The sequence below is a fragment of the Lactuca saligna genome, chromosome 9 (assembly GCF_052625555.1).
Source record: "Lactuca saligna cultivar CGN05327 chromosome 9, ASM5262555v1, whole genome shotgun sequence".
In the NCBI taxonomy this organism is placed as follows: domain Eukaryota; kingdom Viridiplantae; phylum Streptophyta; class Magnoliopsida; order Asterales; family Asteraceae; genus Lactuca; species Lactuca saligna.
Genome location: NC_136425.1, coordinates 147982009 through 148002732, shown reverse-complemented (window position 1 = coordinate 148002732; position 20724 = coordinate 147982009). Strand labels below are relative to the sequence as shown.

Genomic DNA, 20724 nt, shown 5'->3' with positions numbered 1-20724 from the left:
TATTCATAAATCGAGGGAAGTATCTCTGCTTTGTAGGGGTAATTCTAGATTCTTAAACAATTTCAGAATCCTCCATTAATCTATAATCTACTTTCATCCTGGTAAACACATGTGGCACAACCGAGTTTAAATAAACATCCAACTACATAGAAAGAAAACCTCAAACTTAGTTGTTTTTGTCATAGTCTTTAATCTGTTAACTTTTCATTTGCTCTATAATTTACCATAATGTGGCACAAATTAATGATTTGCAAAAAAATCAAACTGATTGAGAAAAAAAAAACAAATATGTTAGAAGCCTCAAATGAAATTAATAACAAAAGTATAGACTTGTAAACGAGTCAAAATAGAAACATGCATTTCATTTCAATTTTCATATTATTTCTCTAAATAAAGCATTTGTTTATAAAATCTTAATATTAAAAACATTTTTCAAAGTTAATACGAATTAACGTTAATTATCAACATGTAAAATATTCATTTTCTCTCAATTTAAAACCATGCAAATTTATAACATGATACTTATACCTGAAAGGGCAGTTGCTCTATTGCTCCAACATATCTCCAAGATTTAAGTAGAGTCAAAATAGAAACATGCATTTTATTTCAATTTTAATATTATTTATCTAAATAAAGCATCTGTTTTTAAAATCATAATATTAAAAACACTTTTCAAACATAATAAAAATTAACGTTAATTATCAACATGTAAAATATTCATTTTCTCTCAATTTAAAACCATGCAAATTTATAACATGATACTTATACCTGAAAGGACAGTTGCTCCATCGCTCCAACATATCTCCAGGATTTACGCAAGGCCAATATGTGATCTGTAAATGCAAAAAAAAAAAAAAACACATAATTTGTCATCTTAGTATATCAATCTTCTTATCCAATGGTGTAAAGAGTCAACTGTTGTTTTCATTTTGACTTAATGGTCTTACCTTGTAACGGTTCAATAGATTGATACACCTGGGGTTTAACATCTTTTCCCTTGCATATCTTTAAAAACAAAAAAATTAAGATTAAAATTAAAACTTTCAAAAGAAAAACATGTATGTATCGCTAATATCAAATTTCCTTACTTAGACTCCAAAAATACCATCGGTTGCCAAGAGAGTTGTAAAATTTACAATCTTATCAAATTTACAGTTAAAGCAAAGGAAAACCCTACCAAAACATACTTAAGCATCTATATTTTATAAACCATCCTTTGTAATTTCAATCAAAACAATCTAAATTTGTTTTATAACATAGCCACAAACCTCACAAAATAAATTTATTTATTTCTTCCCTAAATCCTTCAACCAATGAACCGATTAACATGCATGTGAAGTAGAGTAAGATGTCAAACGCAATACAAACCAACTGTCAAATCCAACTGAAAAAACGAAGATGAAAATAAAAAAACTTACATTAGCCATCTTGGATGAAGAAATTAAAACCATTAAACAAAATCCAAATCGACTGGTAAAAAGATTACACTAATATAAATTATTAACTTTGAAGAGAACTTATAGCATTACATGCATAACAGTAAGCAATTTACTGTTATGAGTGAACTTGTTGCCACCATCATTTTGATCTAACCATGCCGAGGTGTTGGCAGTGAAAGAAATGATATGTATTAGCTCATGAAAAACTAATCTAGCTATTTTTGAGGCGGGTTTTAGTAAAATAATTGAAACTATAAAGAACTAACATACAACTTGAAGAGAAAATGCATGGATGATGTATGTTTGTTTCCATGTTTCCTACGAAAAGCAACCTAGAATCAAACGTACAAAAGCAGAGTTCAAGAAAGCAAAAAAGTTGTTACCAGGATACCTAGATTCATTACAAAGTAATAGGTTACATGCTTATCTTTGTAACCATACGTTTGGCTTTGTCAAGTCGGGTTGGATGAGTGAGTCAGACAATTGAAGGAAGTTGGCAGTACTCCTAGCAACTCATCCTCTGCATAAATCTCATCACATCCAATTGTTTTTTTCCTCCAAAGATCCTACATATATGTATAAGCATTTGTTACCACCAGCAAATGAAATATTATATCAAATAATTAAGTATAAACTGTAACTCTAACTAGAAGAAAGCATAGAAACTAAAATAGATGGTGCATTAAATTGGGGAAGAAAGCAAGACACCCTAAGTTTCTTTAATTGAAATTTTGGTGGGTCTATGTGTGTCAATCGCCATTTGTTGTCGCCTCATTCTCCGGCCTCCATCAATAACTTCTTTGAAGATTATGTCATTTTACTATGGGGTCTGCTATTGATGCACTTCCTTTGCTTTGACCTTAGAACAGAAAACACAACAAACCTCGAAAATATGATTGTAAGAAAGCACATTCAGAAGAACAATGCCACCTTAGAACAGGAAACACAGAAGTACATATGAGTAGTGGTTGCTATCGTTAGCACAAATCAAGAGAATGGTGGGGATGGCGGTGGTATACAATTTATGGTTTCTGAAGGCGATGATTGTTGGGTTTTGGTGAGATGCTTTAATGGTGCGCCGATGGTGGTGTCGATCTTAACAGGTAAGCCAAACAAAAACCCTAGAAAATCAGAAAGAAGTAGGAAAAACCCTTGTCGATGGACCGCTGAAACCATAGCAGTCGCGAAGCAGGGGGTATTGAATAAAAGGTACAGGCGGTGATAAGAAGATTTGTGTGAAACATATGTGAAGCGGTGGAAGATCTGTGGAAGTCATTCATTTATTGGGTAACGGTAAAATTCCACATACATACATGTGTCCAGAACACTAATTTGCAACCACCGAAGGAAAACAAAAAGAAAAAAGAAAAAACAGAAGTGGTTTAATAGGAACAGATCACTGTTATATATATATATATATATATATATATATATATATATATATATATATATATATATATATATATATATATATAGTCTATAACCCGTGAGAACCACGGTTATTAAATTAGTTAAACTTTCATTGTAAAAACTTAAAATTATTAGTCAATTATTTCAAATAAATTATTAAATAAGAGATATTTTTTTAGTTATATAAAATTATAATGTAACGACCCAATCTTCACGTCCGAAAATTTCGTTTTAAAAACATTACTTTAGAAAACATTAACAATTAAAAACATTGTGTGATCAAACCATAACACAACGTGAACCATGTCTAAAAGCCAAACCATACAACCCATCAAAATATCAGAGTACAAATCCCAGTGAATCTCGTAAATGCGGAAACCAGAGTGTGTGCATGATGTGCCACTACCGCGCCAGCTCCTTCCCCTTCGAAGAAGAGGTACCTGAAACCAAAACTGTAAAACGTAAGCACAAAGCTTAGTGAGTTCCCCCATCGTACCACATACCTTACGAACACATAACATACATACTGCCAGGCTATTCTGGGGTGCCTGACTACCCGGTACGGCCATTCTGGGGTGCCGACCTACCCATACGGCCATTATGGGGTGCCGTCCTGGTCCCCTCCTACTACCTCTATCGCATAACATAACAGGCCAGCATACAAACATATCATCACATACTGTCAGACATTTCTGGGGTGTCTGACTACCCTTCGGTCCTAACAACCGAACTCTACTAATATCACATATAACGTATCATGCTAACATATAACATAACAAGTAGTAGCAACCAAGATGATATCACAAAGACAATCATCTAACATACGACTCCTACTGGTGGGCCGGCATTGTGGCTGTAGACCCACCGCTACTGGAAGGTAACTCACCTCAAAGTAGCTGCTGAACTGATCGGGAACTGATTGACTGCTGCTGCTCCGAAAATCCTCCGGCTGCAATTCCCACAACATACTCAATCAAACACTGCTAACTGTCCTTTGGGTAAAATGACCATTTTACCCCTGGTCAAGCCCTAAATCAAAGTCAGAGTTAACTTTCAATTGACCCGACTCGCCGAGTCCCTATCCAGACGATTGTCCTGAGTCCCGTTTCTACTCGTCGAGTTAGGCTATGACTCGACGAGTTCTTCTTCTAAACTGATATTCAAGTCCTTCTTCCTACTCGCCGAGTTGTATGAACAACTCGTCGAGTTCATCTTCATCCGATGAACACTTATGCGGAGACTCGCCGAGTTGTATGAACAACTCGCCAAGTCTGTTCTTGATCTAAGGAGATTGCCTTGAACTCGCCGAGTCAGGGAATCGACTCGCCGAGTTCCTCTATAGATGAGTTCAGCTTCCAACTCACTGAGTCACACCTCGTGACTCACTACACACTCGACACTACGAAAAGGGGACAAATTCGGAGACTCGCGAGCAGACTCGCCGAGTCACATGAACGACTCGCCAAGTCGTTGCCATACACCTACAAAATACACAGATTTGCTCGATTCCAGTCCATGCCATTCACAGATCTGGACTCCTAGAACACGAATCACATGTAAAGTTTCCAACTTTACGTGTAGATATTCACCCATGAGGGTTTTAGGGTTCAAAATGTACTCAAGAGGGTAGATCTAGGGTCTTCATGCAATGAGGGTCCATAAAGGCAACAGATCTGAGCTCCTGGAGCTCAACCATGCCTAGATCTAAGGGCCAATCAGCCTATTACGAGATAATTTGCACGTACAAACTTGGGGATTGGTTCAAGAATGACTTTCATGAAGTAATAAGCATAGAAACAGGGGAAAAACGGATTATACCTCAAAGAAACTGCTGAAAGAGTGCAAAGATGTCTGGATTCCTTTCCTTCCTCTTGATCTACTTCCCCTTCTTGCCTCAAAACCTTCAAGAACACACACAATAGCCTCAAACTCTCAAGGAACAAGCTTAGAACGAGGGTTGGGAGCTCTGGGGGTGAATGGGGGCTGGCATGGGGCGAATATGATGTTTAAATAGGGTGCAAACCCCTGAAACTTAGGGTTTCATCCAACAGCGGTGACTCGCCGAGTCTAGGATATGGACTCGCCGAGTCGCCAACTTAAACGTGTCCCGAGTCCCGTCTCTACTCGGCGAGTCGGATCTATGACTCGCCGAGTCCAAGGCTAAAAATGGAAAATACTCAAATAAGATTTACATACCAGGAACCAGGTGCTACATATAACTGTTGATTTATATAAACACATGAAATTATATAACCTTATAATATATATTAATTTTAATTTATTTTTATTCTAATGTTATCAATTTAATGTAATTATTAGAGTGTTACATTTAAAATTTAAAATTTTAAGTGAAGAATCAATTATTATTTTCATGTAATTTGAATGAGAAGTTTAAAATTTAAAATTTAAAATAGATAATTAATAGATTGACATGTGATATGATAGGTATATATAATATTAATGATGATTTTTAATATTATGACACTTGTCATTAGGAGAATAAACTTATTTATTTATTAGAGTAGGGATATATATATATATATATATATATATATATATATATATATATATATATATATATATATATTACAATTGAGTTGTTATTTTTTTCATTAAATATTCTTAGAAATTTAGAGATGCAAATTTATGGGTCGTTTGATAGTTGCTGATTGAGAAAATATTGATTGAGAAAGGTCTGTGGGAGTAATAAATTCTGACTGAGGAAGAACCTATGCTGTTTGATTGTACATCTGACTGGATGTGGTGACTGATGCAAAATGACCATTTTACCCTGGTTCTCTTTATAATAATAATAATAATAATAATAATAATAATAATAATAATAATAATAATAATAATAATAATAATAATAATGTATATAAAAACTTCCAGCATAATAGACATTAAATATATTATTTTAGAGATTAAAACACAAAAAACCTTTTAGCTTGCTACCTTGCTGGTAAACGTCATTGTGTGTTCAAGGGAGACTTGAGTTCAACTCCCATAACCGTTGATTTCACTTGTTGAGCTGCAAATTTTTATCCAAGGGCAGAGGTATTATTGGAAAGCCATGCTCTCTTTCTCAATCAGCCTTCTGTCAACTCCTTACTCAGTCAACTCCTTATTCAGACATTTCTTACCGAATTAGATGGACAAAATTGGATTATCATACACATTTTGCTAACCGAGTCAGCCAAAAACGTCTGAATTGACTGGTCAGACGCATATCAAATGGGACCTTAGTCTATTTTAGTATTTTAATCGTTTCAAATTAAATGGTTGAGGGTTTAAATTACATCGTAAACAAAAAATGTAGTTTATAAATAAGATCTAAGTGTGCTGACCATTAGTTATAATTCGTTAATAACATGTTAGAAATTTTATTTAATAATTTTTTAGGAACCATTATTTTTCTATATTATGATATGATTATAAAATCTTTGTTTTTTTTCCTAGAGAATCACTTGTATTTTTGAAAATTTTCAAAACCATTTATAGATATTTAAAAAAAAAATACATTCTTTTACGAAATACCTCTTTTTAAAAGTATAACGTGATTTCCGATTCTTTAATAAAATTTGTTAACAATTAGAGTTAATAATAACTAGAAACGTTACCCCTGCTACGCGGGGGCCAGAAACTTTTAATGTTGTTTCCGAATCGATAAATATGACAGACGTATAAAGTGGAAGGATGAATAGCCCGGGCTTTGCCACAGACTGTTTTTTTCATATTTTTATGAAAAAATGTAAAAGTTTTGACTACAAATACCAGAAGTGTCAAAATAACTAAACAATTAAAGGTGTAGCAATTAGCAACTTTTTCGAAAAGACATCAAAGTTGTCAAACCATTAAAGTTTTGTGACCAAACTTTAAATATTAAAAGGTTCTTAAAAAGTATAGAATTATTGATTGCAATGATCAAAAGTGACAAAATGACCAAAGAATAAGGAGCAAAGTTACCAAAGTTTATTATTCCTAAGATCCATTTATTTAATATATATATATATATATATATATATATATATATATATATATATATATATATATATATATATATATATTAATTTGTTTTTTTTATTAAAATCAAAGCTAAACTGATTTTGCAATTTAATTAAGAAAATTCAAACTATCTAGTTATTTTGTTTTGGTTTTGTATTTTTTTTGTATTTTTTGTATTTTTATTTTTAAAGGTTTATTTCTATTTTCATCCATGTCTTTATGCAAAATTGTTGCTAAAATTTTAACAAAAATAGATAATGTTCCAAAACATAATACAAGGCCAGACTAATATATATATATATATATATATATATATATATATATATATATATATATATATATATATATATATATATATATATATATATATATATATATAAAAGTTAGGAATAGTAAAATTCCTGAGTGTTTGGCAAGATTGATTACTAAGTATGTTTGCTCCTTTTTTTGTCAATTTTTTGTCACTTTTGGTCCTCCAACTTATGTTGGTTTCAAAAACAACTTAGACCCTTCACCTTTATACTTTTGTTCACAAACAGCTCTTTCACTTTCGTTTAATTTTTTCATAACCCTCGCCTTTTGTTACATATTATTAGTATTTAGTCTTTTGGCATAAATGGTCCCTCATTATTATTATTATTAGACAAAATTACACGATTGGTCCCTGTGGTTTACCAGATTTAACACATTGAGGACAACGATAGAAACCGAAATCACTCTTTTACTCCTAATCCTATTTTTTTTATTAATTTTTATTTCTCTTTTTGGTTTTAAATTAATGTTTTATTTATTAGAAAATACCCACCCAATATCATAAAACCACCCACCAGTTGCCATCACAACCACCACCACCACCGCCAAATTACATAAATGGTCCATATGGTTTACCCGTCGTCACATATTCAGTTCCTACTACCTTAAAAGACCAAATTACCCTCACATTAACGGACAAAAAACAACGGTCTATATTTTCCAGATTGGTTTTCCGGCCGCTGCCATACATGCCAATAAAGTTCAATTTGTGAGACCATTTCTTTATTTTCCTCATTTATTGCAAGAAATAATGGTTTAGATTTCTTTACTTATCTAATTAGATAACATTGCTTATCTTCCTTTACTAGATTATCTCAATGCAATTCAACATGCTACTTTACTTTACAAAGCAATACTTTCCGACCCCGGCAACGCCGGGGAATCTTTTCTAGTTATTACTTTGACTAGAAAAGTTACCCCCGCTACGCGGGGGCTAAAAGTTTTTAATATTGTTTCCAAATTGATAAATATGACAGACGTAGAAAGTGCAAGGATGAAAAGCCTGGACTTTTCCTCGGATGTTTTTTTTTCATGTTTTTATGAAAAAATGTAAAAGTTTTGACTACAAGGATCAGAAGTTTCAAAACGGTTAAAGAATTAAAGGGGTATGAATTAACAAATTTTTAGAAAAGAGATCAAAGTTGTCAAACCGTTAAAGTTTTGTAGCCAAACTTTAAATATTAAAAGGTTCATAAAAAGTGTAAAAATATTGATTGCAAGGACCAAAAATGTCAAAATAGGTAAAGAATGAGGAGCAAAGTGTAGGGACCATTTCTGCCAAAAAATGTCTAGTTTACTATTCCTAGGCTTCATATGTTTAAGATATATATATATATATATATATATATATATATATATATATATATATATATATATATATATATATATATATATAGGAGGGTTCAATTGAGAAAAAAAAAGGTTGAGAATAGAGGAATCATTCTCAGCCAATCATTTACTTTTGCCGCAAAAGCCTCTAACGTACCGGCGAAAATGAGAAATGAATGCACATGTATTTTCCAACAAAACACATTTCCTTAAACTATGCTAATTATTACCTTAATATATACAAAACATAGTTTTTTTCATTTTTTTTTTAATTTTTAGAAGCTATTTTTATCAAAAAATGATTTTAAATATACCAAAAATCATGATTTTTTATTCTCTACAAATAGACATCCATATTGATATAGTTTTAAGACAAAATAATTTTTTTTTTATATTTTCAGCTATCGTTATTCATAAGTAAATAAAAATGCATAGGTTTTATTACAGTACATCCGTTATTCACTTATGAATAAAAAGTATGATTTTTTTATACAATTTAAGTATCATTCATATATGAATATAACATATAATAAATATAGTATATTCATATTTTAATATTGGACGATGCATTCACTTGTGAATATTAACATAGTATATTTACTTGTGAATATTAGATGATATATTTACTTATGAGTATTAAATGATATATGTGAATATTAAATAATATATTCATTTGTGAATATTAAATGATATATTCACTTATGAATATTACACAGTATATTCACATATGAGTATTACAAGATATATTCACTTGTGAATATATTCAGTTATGAATATTTGAAGGTATTTTGACAAATATATATAATTTTTATATGTTATTCACATATGAATAACATACATACTTGCATATTTGTTTTGTGTTTTTAATAATCATATACTGATTCAGGTGAGAAAACATATTCATATGTGAATATAACGTGGTAATTTAGTTTATGCATTTCATCAAACAGTTGGAGTGCATACAAGTTAACTATTTTAAAAATGTTAAAAACATCAATTTATCAATTCCAAATCATCATATACTTCCGATTTCGACTTCAGATGCGACATCCTATGTTTGATCGATTTCTCATTTTGATTTTGATTTTCGAAAATCCGATTGGGAACCTGTGAGTACCGATTCTGAGTCCTTCAATGTCGACTGTGACTGCGAGTCCAGAACTCCGATTCCAATTTCATGAACAACGAAGAAATTCTGGTTTAGTTGAAGAAATATGGATGATTATTGAAGGTTAGAGGAAAAGTTTTGATAATGAACGAACTATTATTGAATTCTCTATAGCTACGTATTTGATATTGAATGTTAATAATATATTTACAAGCTTGTCACCGTATCTTTTTATGCTTAGATTAAATGAGTGGCTGAGAATGATTCCCTCATTCTCAACCTTTTTTATTTTTTCAATTGAACTCACCTCTCTCTCTTTATATATATATATATATATATATATATATATATATATATATATATATATATATATATATATATATATATATATAAACCATAAATGCATAATGCTTTCTTTTCAAAATCATTGGAGGATTATCATTTTTGTGAATACTTTATGTAGCATATTTGAACATAAATCTTTCAAATGTGCTTTAGGTTATCTTTCAAATAAAAAAAAACATTTTATATATATTATTTCCAACCACGATAATTCCATTTCATGAGGTATGTCGGTTGTATCGTGATTGACGGAAAAATGAATTTTGGTGATTAATAAGGGTTTGCAAAAAACTAAACCGTACAAAAAATAGAAAATTCAAAACCCAAAATGAAACCATTTTTTTGGTTTTTGGTTTTTAGAAAAATCGATTTTTTTTTGTTCAATTTGATTTTTGTAACAACATTAACCTAATCCCATAAAGATGAGATAAGGGGGAGGTAGGATGGTCGGCAACCACTACCATAGAACATCGCTTTCTTACAAGACATCCGACAAAATAAGAATATTAAAAAAAAAGACATAATTTTTCCTTTAGTTTTTAAATAAAGGATTACTACTAATTGTAGTACAAGACAATATCTATAACGACCCAAATTTCTCTCATCTAATTATCTACAGATTATCAGAGTTTTCTACAAATTGCGGAATTCTATAACTCTAAAACGTTACATCCCAAACTATATTCGGGTTACAATAAAATCATAAACAAAATTTTAAAGCAATAAGGAAAAATCAAAAGTAAACTACTTACGGTTTAAGTTCTTGTGGTCTTACTTCCTATTCTACAACAACTACTATCTACACCTGCAATACATATCTACACCTGCAATACATGAAAGAAATCTACAACATCAGACCACCACACCATAGTCTTTATAACTTATTCCAATTTCATGTGAACATACTCAATTACTCTTGTTCTTTCCTTCATTATTCATACTTTATATCAACTCATGTCTTCTCATCTCTTTTCACACTCGTCTCAAACTCTATCTCAGCCTCTTCCCGGCTCCTCTCATCCTTATTTTCACATCGTCTCTTTCCTTTTGTTCTATTTTATCTATATCTCTTCTCATTCCCTTCTCTATTACATCTCACTCTCTTCTCAATCCAGGGCATACTTTCTCCTATCTTTTCATCTCATCTCACATTTACTTCCATCTCTTCTTGCTTTCTTGCCTTCTATCACTCCATTCTATTTTAGACCCAGTCGGTCTAATAATCTATGATAGCTTCACCTATCATATAAGGGACAACACAATTCTAATTTACCGAAGTACAACCATTCGGGCTAAGTCCCCTCACTTTGATCTCACACAGATCCATTAACAGCTATTCTGTTATTGAATCCCTCACGCATTACATCAACTTTCTCTAAAGAAACTTCTTATCTTGTTTCACTCATGGAACCTTTTTCAAACTTGTCGAATCATACGTCATCTTATTCTCGCAAGAATAATCTATCTACATTCTCGAAGGAATCATCTATCTCATTCCCGAAGGAATCATCTTTTAGCCTTCTTATAATCATTCATGTCAATGTTATGGTCTCGCCATAGTCTTACACATCATATGTCCTATCTCAATCTATCGCATCATCTCTTTAACAAATCTCTACTACAACTCTCGTACTTAACATATTTAAGTACTTAATCTAAATCTTTATCTACTAACTCATAGGTATTTCACACAATACCCTTGACATCTATCCATATATCATTATTTTATCTCCATCTCATCTATGATGGTAATCCAACACAATACCATAAATATCTAACCACACTTACATACTTTATCTCAATCACATCTACATACTCTATTCTTAACCACACATACATACTATATTCTCAACCACACATGCGTACTTTATCTTCCATCACACATACATATTCTAAACATACATACATACTCATTTTCATGATTATACACATATAATCATAATCTATTTTTATCTAATATCTTGGAGGTATTCACATTCTATCTACATCTAACATATCTCGGTATTTACACAATACCTCTAACATCTACTCATAATTACATAATCATTTATAAGGTTATAATTCCTATAACAATGCATTTATCTTCATCTAATGAGTATTGGGTATTTAACAAAATACCACAAGCGTATAAACATATATACATATTAACATTAACATATAAGAATTCATACATAATGTGATAGAGTGAATTAAAACTCACCTTGTTAGTTAGTGAAAACTAACTACCCTTGGCTTTGATTCTTCAATTGATGCTTCTCGACCCTTCTTCTTTGCTCAAGATGTGACATCCCTATTTTCAAGGCTAGAAAAGACCGATTATGTTTATGCTTTATAAAAATCAGAGTACCCTTTTAATAAAAATGTTGCGTAATTTGTTCCCAGAAAAACATGATAAATATGTTATCAAAGCATTTCCGAATAAATGTATTTTTATTCATTTTCAAAACATTAGGATGTCATCGTAAATACAGAAACATAAGCATCAACAAAACTTACATTCATTTACACTAGTGATCTATATCTCTTTTAAATCTCTCAGTGTAAAGTACCTTCATATCGACACCTGTGATACAAATAAACTTGACTGGGTCAGGTTGGGAAACCTGGTGAGTGCATAGGGTTTTCAACCCACAATAATATAATTATTATGTTTTAACATCAAAAATCGACCTAATTACCCATCCCCATTATCTTCTTTACTCTTAAAGATCTACCCTAAGAATTAATTATCCCTCGTTCATTTATTTCTAAGGATTATCCTAAGGAACAGGCACGAAGCCCATTATCGCTAGGGTTTATACAACAGGCACTAAGTCCATAGTCATTGTCGGAGGGTGTCGAAGGCCTTCTGCTGCTTAAGGCCCCACCAGAAATCCACCCCCTTCCTCGTTAGATGAGTGAGGGGTACTGCAATCTTGAAGAAATCCTGTATGAATCTCCGGTAGTACCCATCTAAATCCAAGAAGCTCTTGATATCCGAGGGAGATTTCGGAACCTCCCACTGCATAACCGCCTCGATTTTGGCCGAATCAACCAAAATCCCCTCCTGGTTAACGAGGTGTCCAAGGAACTGAACCTACCATAACCAAAACTCACACTTCGATAACTTGGCATACAACCGCTCTCGTCTCAAAACTCCCAATAGCTCCTGAAGATGCTCCTCGTGCTGCTCTCGGGTCTTGGAGTACACAAAGATATCATATATAAATACGATAACTGAGCGATTGAGCACCGGTCGGAAGACCCAATTCATCAGGTCCATGAATATCGTCGACGCATTGGTGAGCCCAAATGACATCACCACAAACTCGTAATGTCTATAATGAGTCTGAAATGCGGTCTTCTCCACGCCCTCCTCCCTAACCCTGACCTGGTGATACCCAGACCTCAAATCTATCTTGGAGAACCAAGATGCTCCCTGTAACTGATCAAATAGGTCATCTATCCTTGGGAGTGGATAAAGGTTCTTCACCGTTAACTTGCTCAACTCCTGGTAGTCTATGCACATCTGGTGCGAACCATCATTCCTACAGCTGTGATGACAGCTCCTGCATCTCTGGTGGTGCCAATCGGTACGACGCCGTGGTGATAGGGGCCGCTCTTGGCACTAGATCGATCCTAAACTCGACTTGCCTCCCCAAAGGCACTCCGGGAAACTCCTCCGGAAACACGTAAGCAAAATCCCTAACCACTTGAACCTCTAATATTGAAACCTGATCCTTGTCCTGCCTATTAACCACATACGCAAGGTAAATCGCACACCCATGCTGAATGTACTGCTAAGCCATGGCAGGTGAGTAAAACCCTGATCCTAATTTGGTGCCCTCTCCATAGACGATCAGTTCTCCCCCACTTGGGGTTCGAACTACCACCCGTTGTCCCTCACAGTCGATCATGGCACCGAAGCGACTAATCCAATCCATACCCACAATCACATACACATCCCCCATGGGAATCAGAATCAAATCTATCGGAAAGGATACCCCAAATATCTCCAACACACAACCTCTATAAACCGAAGAAGCGGAAATCCCGTGTTCGTTGGCGATGGAGACTCACAACGGACACTTAACTCTCCTACTAGAAACCTGAACTCCCTAATGAAAGACTGAGAAAAAAAAGACCGACTCTCCCCCGAGTCGAATAATAGCAACGCAGGTAAGGAGTTCATTATAAACGTAGCTAACCACATGCACAAACAGGTAAGCATACAACAAATATAATTAGCAAGATAAGGGATAGAAACATACCAACAACCACATCTGGTTCTACCATAGCCTCCTCTGTTGTAAGCTGGAAGGCGCGTCCCTAAGCCCTCGATGGCGATGCTCTAACCTGACTCCCATTTGTAATCCTCAAAGTAGCCGGCGTTGGAGCCTGAGTCGGCTTGGCGGCTATTAGAGGACACTGGGCCTTCATATGGCCCACCTACTCACAATGGTAACAAATTTTGACTCCAGAAGCTGGAGTATGCTGCCTGCAATCCCTGGCATGATGACCTTGCCTGCCACATTTGTGGCACCCGCTCCCCAATCAACAAACCCCAGAATGAGCCTTTCCGCACTTCCCACAAGTGCGGCTTAGCTGTCCACCAGACCTAGTATCAGTGGTCTTAGAACATTTTGGCACCGGTTGCGACTGTATCGGGGCCTATCTCTACTCCCATAACTGTAGCTCAATATCCAACTCACGCCGCCTGGAGGCATCCTGTAACTCCAGCAGTGTATCACATCGTTGGGTAGCAACAAACTGATGGATATCGGTCTTGAGCATGCTCAGATAACGTATCGTCTGGTCCTGCTCAGAAGAGAACTCTAGGGAAAATATCGCCCTCTCAGTGAACATACGAGTGATCTCCGTCACCATCTCCGTACCCTATCGCAGGTCCAAAAACTCTTGTGACAGCCGCTTACGCTCGACCCGTGGAATGAAGCGAGCACGAAACATATCCCTGAACTGCTCCCAAGTAACAACAACTCTCTGATCATCAGTATACGATCCATTCATCAACCTCCACCAGTCCTTTACCCCAGACCTCAGCAAGTTCAGGGCACATCTAACCTTCTGGTCAGTAGGACACGAGCACGTGAAGAAACATTCCTCCACGTCAGACAGCCACCTCATGGCTATGATCGGGTCCTGAGTCCTGTTGAAAGTCGGGGGCTTCGTGTTATCGAAGTCCCGGTACTGAAAACCCCGACTGGATCCTCCCCCTGCCACTGTTACAGCCATGGTAGCTGCTGCGACAACCATCTCAACAAGAGCTGCATATATGTCGTCAAAATACTCTATCATGGCGGTCTTAATAGAACCCAAACATCACCGTAATCTTACCCCGGACAATCTGGAGCACCTCATGGCGGATGATCTCCCTAACCCGATCCTTTGTCAACACTGACCCACCCGGGCTGATACCCTCGGGTGCTGTAAGGTTTTTGAGCATTCTAACACTCCCATGGTGTAGTCATGATTCATACACTAATCCACTATGCTATAGGCTTTCGAATACCTAATACTAACCTAAGCCCTTCATCAAACAAGAACAAGAAATAAGGCCAAATCAAATATTCTCAGACTATAAAATCTTTATCATGTATAGACATGATGCATACACTAAGCCACTACAGTAATGATTTCAATCTCATATAAGGAAAACCCTAGGCTATCAGGCATCATAATGAAGGTTTTTGAGCATTCTAACACTCCTATGGTGTACATGCAACCCTAGAAACCTTGGATCTATGATTTCTCTATTATACATGCAAATTTGATTTTTCCAAGTTTCTCAACCTAACTAGCATGTTATGGGGTACTTGTAACATAAAATCTAGTGGATGAACATACCTTTTCTTGTGGTTGATTGCTTGGAACTTCAAGAGCCTAGCACCAATAATGTGGATGCCTCAAGTGGAATCACAAATCACCAAAACACCTTGGAAGACTTTGAGAGAATAATATGCACACTAGAAATCGGCCCACTCTTGTTCACTCACACACTAGTGCCATTTCATGTACCAAAGACCTCTTTATATAGTATGGTGGATTAGGGTTACATCCATGTAAACCCTAATACCCATGACCTTTCATTTCCATAAGATCCATGGGTTAAAAACTCCATGGACTATCCATGCAAGCTTAGCCCATCCTAAATGAACTTTGGTCCATATATATATATATATATATATATATATATATATATATATATATATATATATATATATAACAGTCCATATCGAATTAGTCTCTTTTGATCACTAAATTAATTCCAAATCAATTCATGATCAATACTAATTAAATAATATGATTTCATATTAATATATTATAACTTATAATATATTAATAAATCATAAATATACTATTCTCAAAAGATTATCCATACAAATTGTTTCGGTGAAGTGCAACCCAAATGGACCATGTCGGGTCGGGTCAAGTACATACCTAATATAGTTATGCACTTAGACACCTTATCCAACAGTCTCCTACTTGGATAAGTTTGATAACTATAGTTGCAAGTTTGACTTCAGGAACTGACCAGGAATCGTAGCTCTTAAAACTCTGTTGAACTACGAAATTCCATTATAGATAAGTGCTCATATAATCCTCTGTTCTAGATATCAGCCAAACAAATACATGGAACAAAGTCATACTTATTGTCTAGCAGTTTGTTTCCCGATTTTCGATTTGTTTGACATAGAATTAAACTGAACACATCAATTTTGTTTTGACCAGGCCCGACACATAGGTCAAAACAAAATCATCGAAGGGACCAAATATTGCTTTTAATCCTCCAAGGACTAAAAGGAACAGATAAACTTCGACTCATATGCTTATACTAACTACTTGTTGAATCATACACAAATGCATGTTTTATAACATCAAGTTACTGATGCGTTTTCGTTCAATCAATGCACAACCAACTCATGGTCAGCAACTCATATATCCCGGTTCCTTCTTCTATCTTGTGTCGTATGAAGTTCCTCAGCCATATCGCCTCCTTTTCCGCTTCACTCGCTGCTATGTACTCTTATTCACATGTCAAGTCAGCTACTGTCTCCTTCTTGGAACTTTTCCAAGTAATCGCTCCTCCATTCATGGTAAAGACCCAGCCTGAATGAGAGCGGAAATTATCCCTGTTAGTCTGAAAGCTAGCATCACTATACCCTACTACTCTCAAGTCATCACTCCCACCAAGGGTAAGAATCCAATCCTTAGTCCTTCGCAAGTACTTGAGAATGTTCTTCACCGCAGTCCACTGAGCCTTGCCACTGTTCCCCTGATATCTGTTGACCATGCTCAAAGCAAAGGCCACATCAGGGTAGGTACAAGTCATGGCATACATGACCGAGCCAACAGTAGAAGCATATGGTAATAGACTCATCTCAGCTATCTCAGCCTTTGTACTTGGACTCTGAGCCTTGCTCAGTTTGGCATTGCTTTGGATCGGTAAATCACCTTTCCTGGAATTCTGCATGTTGAACCTCTTCAATACCTTGTCCAAGTAGGTGCTCTGAATAAGTCCAATTAGTCTTTTACTACTTTCTCTCAATATCCTTATCCCTAGGATATAGGCAGCCTCTCTAAGTTCCTTCATAGCGAAACACTTCCCAATCCAGGACTTAGTCTCCTGCAAAAGTTGGGATGTCATTTCCTATGAGTAGTATGTCATCCACATACAATACCAAAAAGCTAACTATACTCCCACTAGCTCTGACATATACACATGACTCATGTTCGCTTCTCGAAAAACCAAACTCTTTGACTTTCTCATCAAAAAAAGATTCCAACTGCAAGATGTTTGTTTCAATCCATAAATGGAGTTGTCAAGCTTGCACACTCTATCAGGGTACTCTGCACTGATAAAACCCTCTGGCTAACTCATGTAAACATCATCAGCCAACTTTCCATTAAGGAAAGCGGTTTTGACATCCATTTTCCATATTTCAATTCATAATCATGAAATGCAAAAATGGATAGCATAACCCTAATAGATTTAATCTTCACTACTGGTCAGAAGATTTCATCATAATTAACTCCCTGAGTTTGAGTGAAACCCTTTGCAACCAGTCACGCCTTATAAGTATGCACTTTCCCATCCATGTCAGTCTTCTTCTTGAACATTCATTTGCACCCGACTGTCTTACGACCCGGTACATTGTCAACCAAGTTCCAAACTTGATTGTCATACATGGACTGAATCTCTTTTTCTATAGCCTCTTTCCATTTGGCTGACTCAGGGCCTCCCATGGCTTCCCTATAGCTATTAGGTTCATCCAAATTTACCAGTGTACTATTACTGAGAAATGTATCACCTTCCATAGTAATATGGAAACCATAGTAATGCTTTGGTAGATTCCTAACTCTAGTGGAACGCCTCAGAGGTACATACTCGTCAGTTGGTTCAACAATAGTTTCCTCCTCAGGTTAGGGTTTGAGGTTCCTTCACCACTTGACTCTTGAATCTCTTGAAGGTCAATTGCCTCCCACTATTTCCTTGGCTTATAAATTCTCTCCCGCGAAAGGCTCCTCTCCTTGCCACAAAGACCACATTATCACTGGGTCTATAGAAGAGGTAACCAAAAGATTTATGTAAGTAGCCGAAGAAAATACATTGCTCGCTTTGAGGTTTGAGCTTGTCATGAGTCTTGTGCCTCACGAAGTCCTCGCAACACCAAATCTTGTTGTGGTCTAAATTAGGAACTTTCCTAGTCCACATCTCGTGAGGTGTTTTGGCAACCTTCTTGGTAGGGACTAGATTAAGGATATGGGTGGCAGTCTCTAAGGCATACCCCCAAAATGAGATTGGTAATGAAGCTCAACTCATCATGGAACAAACCATGTATAACAAGGTTCGATTGCGCCTCTCAGCCACACCATTAAGTTGTGGTGTTCTGGGATGTGTCAACTCTGAAACAATTCTACATTCCTTAAGATAGTCAAGGAACTCTGTACTAAGATACTCTCCTCCTCGATCGGATCGAAGCTTCTTAATGTTCCTGCATTGATTCTCTACTTCCTGTTTAAACTCTTTGAACTTTTCAAAGGTTTCTAACTTATGCTTGATTAAGAAGACATAACCATATCTACTATAATCATCAGTAAAAGTCACATAGAAGCGGTTAGCATCCCTTGTGGCAGTTCTGAAGGGTCCACACACATTCGTGTGTATGAGGTCCAACAAACATTCACCCCTAGCACAAGTACCAGTGAAGGGTGACTTAGTCATTTTTCCTAGTAAACAAGATTCACAACTATCATCTGACCTTAAGTCAAATGACTCCAATACTCTAGCCTTTTGGAGTTGGCCTATGCGCTTCTTGTTGACATGTCCAAGATGACAATGCCACAAGGATGCCTTATCTAAACTAGTGGAAGAATCGATATATAATACATTATTTCCTAAGTTGTCTACAACCGACACAATTTCATATACACCATCACAAGGTAATGCTTTAAAATAAAGAACATTATTATAAAAAGCATTAATACCACCACATTCATTATCAAATGAAAAAGTAAATCCTTATTTGTACAAACCGTGAAAGGAAATAGTATTTCTCGCTATTTCTAATGAGTAACAACACTTATTCAAATCTAACATTAACCCACTACTTAACAACAAAGAATAAACTTCAATCTTGGTGACATGTGAAGTTTTCCTATTCCCCATGATCAAGTTTATCTTTCCGTGCTACACATCCTCACTTCTTCTTAGGCCCTACAAATCTGAACATATATGAATACCACAACCTGTATCAAGGACCCAAGAATTAGTATGCGGTGAGTTATTAGACAATATAGTGTAAATACCTACATGGGTTGGTTTGACCTTCCCATCCTTAACATCTTACAGGTACTTAGGGGAGTTTCGTTTCCAATGCCCCTTATCATGACAATAGAAGCATTCAACTTCCTTTGGGTTGGAAGAAGGAGTGACAAAACCACCTTTGGTTCCACTCAAAGAGGATCCATCAAGAGACTTTCCCATGGTACCCTTCGAAGGGGTCTTCCTCTTTTTCCCTCTACTTTTCCCGATTGCCAGAACAGGGGCGGTGTTAGGAGTAGGAGTAGTAACAACCGATTTACCTTTGAGACCACTTTTGGCGGTCTTCAAAAGTCCTTGAAGCTTGTTGAGTGTGACCTCCTCCTTGTGCATATGATAGGTCATTCGGAAATGATCATAACAAGTAGGTAAGGAGTGCAGTATGATGTCAATAGCCAACTCCTCAGGGAAGTTCACATTCAACTTCAGCAAACGGTCAACAAACCTTTGCATTTTCTGCATGTGGCTTGTGATGGGTTCACCATCCTTCATTCGGGTTGTTATCATGGAAGAGATGATTTCATACCTCTATTGACGAGCACTCTGATGGTAGCGACCCATCAGGTCCATGTACATCTCGAAGGGTAAAAGTCATCATAGGACTTCTAGAGTTCAACTGTCATTTTTGCCAACATGATACATGCTACCTTGGTGGCATCTCTCTCATGAGTCCTGGAGTCATTGATCTTCTGTGGAGTAGGAGTAGACTCATCAATATCTTTCAGCTCCTTGTCAAGTACATATTCCTTGTCCTCGTAACGTGTGACCATCCTGATGTTCCTGACCCAATCATTAAAATTTGAACCATCAAAGATAACTCTCCCACAAAGATTCATGAGAGAGGAGGAGCCTGTTGGGTTTGAGCTAGAAATAGCATTGTTGGAAGACATCTGAAAAAGAAGAAAGACAAGTTTAGATTAGATATAGAATCCTTAATAAGACACCCAAATGTAATATTA

The 20724-nt window shown here is 35.6% G+C and overlaps 1 long non-coding RNA gene across 4 annotated transcripts; it reads right to left on the bottom strand.

Moving 5' to 3' along the window:
* Positions 1-71: 71 nt before the first annotated feature.
* Positions 72-2790, bottom strand: LOC145014965 (uncharacterized). 4 transcript variants are annotated; one of them, XR_013665686.1, is made up of 5 exons: positions 2148-2790; positions 1831-2005; positions 1269-1384; positions 948-1005; positions 72-833 (listed from the first exon to the last, which is right to left on the bottom strand). It is a non-coding gene; the product is annotated as an uncharacterized LOC145014965 (long non-coding RNA). The 4 variants fall into 4 exon arrangements; XR_013665684.1 differs by having other exon boundaries at positions 1881-2005; positions 2148-2787; XR_013665687.1 differs by lacking the exon at positions 1269-1384 and having other exon boundaries at positions 2148-2789.
* Positions 2791-20724: the final 17934 nt, after the last annotated feature.